We start from the raw sequence: 6356 nt of genomic DNA, 5'->3' as shown, positions 1-6356 counted from the left end.
ACACATATGAGGGATTCTGTGATGTCAATAAAGACACGAAACAATGGATCCCGGGCACGAATCTCTTCCTTCAAAGTCAAGAGAGACTTTAAAGTGTTTGTGTGGTTTCCCGTTGAATAACGATCATACAATTATTGAGAAGTGTTGAAAGGCTTCTTTTAATTAGGCTTAATTGGGTGGCTTTCGCTTCCATTCAGAATCCCTGATCTTGATATAAGACAGAAATCGAACGAAGTACTTGTGAGACCAGTGTAGTCTATTGAACAAGTAGGTTTGAAGTAATTTAAGTGGTAAGGTAATATAGTGTATGTAAAATCTCAAGAAAAATTAAAACTGGATTCCAAGGGAAGAAATGTTATGGGATTTAACAATTTCATAGGAATCACTCAAAAGGAAATTAGAGATTTCATTGAAATAAGTCCATCAATTCATTAGTGAAATCTAGAGCAAATTTATTGTTCACCGTCAATGCATATTGGGTATTGAATTGTGGGTTTCACTTAGCACGTAGTGGCACGAAGCTAAGATCATAAACGCAGAAATTGTGTAACCATAAACCTCGGTGGTAATTTTTGAGAGACTCAAGGGTTACGTTTGTGAAGCGAATTAGATGGAGAAAAGTAGTGTAGATGGTGTAAAGAAATAAAAGTACCTCTGCTGTTAAATTAGGGACCAAGCAGAAAACTCTTATCTCAAATGAGAAGAGAGTTAGGTAGCTCATGATTAGAATACGTATGAGAGCCTAATTGGGAAGACAAGGTTTGTATATACCAAGTCAGTAAGGCTATTATTCAGAATTAGGTGAGGCTTTGGACACATACAGCAGTATGCTTGTAGGGACCCTTAACTAGTGAAATGATTGCCCCACAAATAGACACACAAAAATAAGATGCAAAATAAAACAAAATAAATAAAAATATTTTTGGAGTTTTTGAATTCAAGAAAAGAAAATAAAAAAATATTTGTGGAATTTTTGATTTTAAAGAAAAAGAAAAAAAAATAAAAATAAAAATGAGACACACAAAAAATATTGGAACCGAACCCGAGCGTTCGGTCTATTTCGGTTAGAAAAAGATTATGGAACCGAACCCGAGCGTTCGGTCTATTTCGGGTAGAAAAAAATTTTGGAACCGAACCCGAGCGTTCGGTCTATTTCGGGTGCCAAAAAAATAAGTTTGAAAAAGAAAAGAACTTTGAAAATAAGAGAAATGAATTTGGGAAAGTAATACAAAAGGTTTACAACCAAAGAAACTACGTTTGAGTAATAAGCGAAGATCAGATGATACACCCGAACCCGAGCGTTCGGTTCATTTCGGTATACCGGAACAAGACCCGAACCCGAACGTTCGGTCTATTTCGTTTTCAACTTTTAATTTTGAGAAGTATTCTTTGGTACTGACTCCGATTCCGTCATTCCTAATCCTTGTAGAATTTTGTTGAAAGATGCTTCAGGGAGAGCTTTGGTGAAGACATCATCCAGTTGATCAGTGGTTCGAACAAAGTGAATTTCGACGTTCCCAGCTTCCACATCATCCTTAATGAAGTGATACCTTAGTGCTATATGCTTGGTCTTAGAATGTTGCACTGGGTTATGACAGATCCTAATTGCACTTTCTGAGTCGCAATATAGTGGGATCTTTTTCATATTGAGTCCATAGTCCCGGAGCTGGCTTTGGATCCAAATCACTTGAGATGTACAGGAGGCAGCTGCAATGTACTATGCTTCGGCTGTAGACAGAGATACACATGTCTGTTTCTTTGATTGCCAGCTAACCAACTTCCCGTCTAGGAATTGGCAGCCTCCAGTGGTGCTTTTCCTGTCTAAACCACAACCTCCAAGGTCTGCATCTGAGTAGGCTTGAACGAAGAAACCTGAGTTTGATGGATACCATAAACTGAGAGAGGTAGTTCGTTTCAGATAACAGAGTATGTTCTTTACTGCAAGCATATGTGGTTCACGAGGATTTGCCTAAAATCTAGCACAATAACACACAAAAAACATTATATCAGGCCTGCTAGCAGTAAGGTACATTAAAGAACCAATCATCTGGCGATATAACGTAATGTCGACTGCCGGTTTATCCAAGGATGGTGTGAGCTTGGTGCCAAACGCCATTGGGACTTTAACCTTTGAATCTCCCATCATGCCGAATTTAGCAAGGAGAGTTTTGGTGTATGCTTCCTGGTTGATAAAGATGCCTTCGGGTCCCTGTCTGATATTAAAACCAAGGAAAAAGTTAATCAGACCCATTGAGCTCATTTCAAATTTAGTCTCCATCAGCTTTCTGAATTCAGCTGTTAAGCTAGGTTAGTTGAGCCAAAGATGATATCATCGACATAGATTTGAACAATCATAAGGTGGTTACCTTCCTTCTTACGAAAGAAGGTTGGGTCAACTGAACCTTGTTTGAATTTTGGCATCTTTAAAAACTTGGTTAGCGTTTCATACCATGCCCTAGGTGCTTGTTTCAGACCATAAACCGCCTTGTCCAGAATATAGCAGTGATTGGGGTACTTTTCATTAACAAAGCCTGGAGGTTGCTCTACATATACCGTTTCTTCAAGTTCTCCATTCAGAAATGCGCACTTTACGTCCATTTGGTAGACCTCAAAGTTCTTGTGTGCAGCGTAGGCAAGAAATATTCGAACAGATTCCAACCTAGCTACAGGAGCAAAAGTTTCCTCATAATCAATTCCTTCCTTCTGGCAGTATCCTTTCACCAGGAGACGAGCTTTGTTTCGAATCACATTGCCTTCCTTGTCCATTTTATTTCTGAATACCCATTTAAGACCAACAACTGAGGCATCTTTAGGAGTTGGAATGAGGCACCAAACCTTATTTCTTTCGAATTCATTAAGTTCATCTTGCATAGCTTGAACCCAGTCAGAGTGATCAAGAGCAGTATTTACTGTCTTCGGTTCAACTTTTGATACGAAAGAGTTGTATATGCAGAACTCTAGTTTGGAAAATAGAGATGTTTGCTTTGCCTTCAGTTGAGATCGGGTCAGGACCTTTTTAGAGACATTACCCACCACCTGGGATACATGATGATCTCTGGTCCACTTAACAAGAGAAGGGTAATTTGGATCATAGGATGGATCCAATTCAGCATTCACCATTTCTTCTAATTCAGATTGGCTATCGTCATCGTAAGATATGTCGGCATTCTCCCCCTCGATTGATGAGCTTTCCGGTGCAGCTGGACTTTCTGGTGCTACAGGACTTTCGGGTGATGTTGAGCGTTCGGGTGCTACTGTACTTTCGGGTGTAGTAGAGGTTTCGGGTGCTACAGGAATAGAGTTCTCCCCCTCAACTTGTGAGCTCGGCTGTTTTGAAGAAGATGGGTTCTCCCCCTCAACTGAAGTGCCTTGCTGAGGAGGCTTGTTTGGGACTTGTTCTCCTTCACCCATTCGATTGGCGGCATCTTCGACGATTTGCTTCAGATGGTCGACTTTGTTGTCTGCTGCCATTGCTTCCGAGAGAGTAGCTTTCTCAGGTTCATTGAATAACTCCACAAACTGCTCAAACAAATTAGCAATTGAGGCCGTGACTTGACCTCTTTGAGTGAAAATTTCTCCAATTGCTTCTTCTGTAGCCTTTAGCTTTTTGACGTAGTTGTCATCGAAAGTCACGTAATATGTTTCTTCGATCTTCCTCGAACGCTTATTCAAAACCCGGTATGCTTTTGAAGTAAGAGAGTATCCCAGAAAAATCCCTTCATCAGCTTTAATGTCGAACTTGTTACGATGTTCTTTAGAGTTGAAGATGAAGCACCGTGAGCCGAATACATGGAAGAATTTAACGTTCGGCTTCCTGTTGTTGATGATCTCATAAGGAGTAAGAGAGAAACACTTGTAAAGATACGACCTGTTCTGCGTAAAACATGCTGCAGAAATAGCGTCAGCCCAGAAATATAAAGGTAGAGAAGCGAAACTTAGCATCGTTCGGGCCGCCTCACACAAGGATCGGTTTTGTCTTTCGACAATTCCGTTCTGTTGAGGGGTGTAGGGTGTTGAGAAGTTGTGACTGGTTCCTTTTTCTGCCAAAAAGTCTTCAAATTATTTGTTCTTGAACTCCAGTCCATTATCGCTCCTGATGTTGTGAATGACTTTTCTCAGTTGCACTTCGACCTGCTTAATAAACATCTGTAGCTTATGAGTAGCCTCAAATTTGTGCTTCAGAAAGAACACCCATGTAAAATGTGAAAAGTCATCAACAATAACAAGAATATATTTGCTACCGCTAATACTTTCGATAGATGATGGACCACACAAGTTAATGTGAAGCAAGTCAAGTGGTTCAACAACTTTAGTGTTTATAATGGATGGGTGACTTTGACGACTCTGCTTCCCCATTTCACACGTGGCGCGCAAATGTTCTCTATCAAACTTGAGCAATGGGAGACCCCTAACATGACCTTCTGTGACAAGCTTGTTGATGTCCTTGAAGTTGAGATGTGAGAGCCTTCGGTGCCACAACCAGGTTTCGTCAGAATGAGCTTTGGATAGAAGACATATAGCTGGATTTCCTTTGATAGGTTTGAGATTGAGAGGAAACATTTCGCCTTTGCGTTCTGATTTGAGAATCACCCTTTTTGTTTTCTTCTCGATGATTTCTGAGCCTTCATCGTCAAATGACACTTTAAGACCGGTACCACCTACCAGTTGAGATACACTGATGAAGTTATGCTGTAGCCCTTCAACGTACGCCACTTTTCTTATAGTGAAGTCTCCATTGGTTATCATCCCGTAACCCTTTATCGTTCCATAGGAGTTGTTGCCAAACTTAACATTTCCACCATTTGGAAGAGATCGAAATTCCCTTAGCTCTTCCTTCCTTCCTGTCATGTGACGTGAGCAACCACTATCAATGTACCATTCTTCGTCGAACTGCTCGTCACTGATAACCTACAAAAATCAAGCAGATTTAGGAACCCAAAGTTTCTTGGGTCCACGTGAGCCTTTCACAGGAACAGGAATAGTAAGAGAAATGTCAACAAGATATGTTTTTTTTATTAAAGTTGTTTCGTCTTTCTTCTTAATAGTGAATACTTTAATTTTGTTAGGATTTGTTACAGTCGGTTTGGTTTCGGGTTTTGGCATTTGAGCCTTGGACTGATTTCGATCATCCTTGACTGAGGAAACCTTCAATTTTCCTTTCAAGTTTGTTGATGATGTTGGATTTTGAGCTGGAACAGATTTGGGTTTAGAATGAGACAGAGAGGAATTAGAACGAGAGAATTTGGACTGAGAATTTTTCCTGACTTGGGTTTCTATGTGACCCTTTTGTTTTTGGTCATTAGAGGGACCGAACCTGTGCTTTCGGTTGCTGTCGTTCTCTGAACCGAACCTGTGCTTTCGGTTGTTAGTGCTCTCTGAACCAAACCTGTCCTTTCGGTTGTTAGTGCTCTCTGAACCGAACCTGTCTTTTCGGTTGTTCGTGCCCTCTTGTGGCCTGAAAGCACTTTTCTATGACTTTGAATTATTGTCATGATAAGAGAAATGGGCGTTTTGAGATCGCCAAAACTGCTTTCGCTCTGATAGATTCTTTTTGTATCTCAGATTCCTTTGCTGCTTTTGATCCTTCACTTGTTTCGGCAGTTTATGGATGTTAGCCTTTTGCTTCTGCTTCTTGTCAGCTGATTCACTTTTCACGGATGATGTTTTGCTTGTGGAAGTGACTTATTCTACAGGAACTTCTTTTGTACCATTAGTGCTTGGCACGTTGAAGTTGTCAGGCTTGTTTAGTGGCTCTGGAACATATCTGCCATTGGTTTTCCAGGACGTTCGCTCAGATAGACCAACAGTTTCGTCGGCATTATCTATAGGAGCAGACTAGAAAAATTCATCACAACCATCTGCATTGTCTTCGTTCACTATGGCAGTGAGTTCGGCTGTTTAATGTTCGGTTACTCCTGTGACTTTATACACTTGGTTTGGTGTTGTTCTCACCTTTTGGTACACTACAGCCTTTTCTTCAAGAACCGGGGACTTATTTTGGGACAAACGAGCAAACTCCACATAATTTTCAGATATAAGATTTTTGTGGCTTTCGGGTTCGCTCTTGACAAACTCAGAACAGTCGATTTCATCCTCTACAGAAATTTCACTCACATCATCGTCCTCATTAAGTTCAGATGCGATTTCAACATCAATTTTATTTTCTGAACTTAAATTGGCATTCAATGCGTCAAATTTTTGTATGGTTTCGATCCTTAGTTTCAGCTTATCGTTTTCATCCAAAAGATTTTTCAGCATGTCCTTATGGTCCTTGGACTTTATAAAAGATTCGATTTTGTCCAGACCATACATGTAAGTGGGATACACATCATCAGATGAAACAACACTTTCGCAGT

The sequence above is a fragment of the Lactuca sativa genome, chromosome 4 (assembly GCF_002870075.4).
Source record: "Lactuca sativa cultivar Salinas chromosome 4, Lsat_Salinas_v11, whole genome shotgun sequence".
NCBI lineage: Eukaryota > Viridiplantae > Streptophyta > Magnoliopsida > Asterales > Asteraceae > Lactuca > Lactuca sativa.
Note: the sequence above shows the minus strand (reverse complement) of the source record.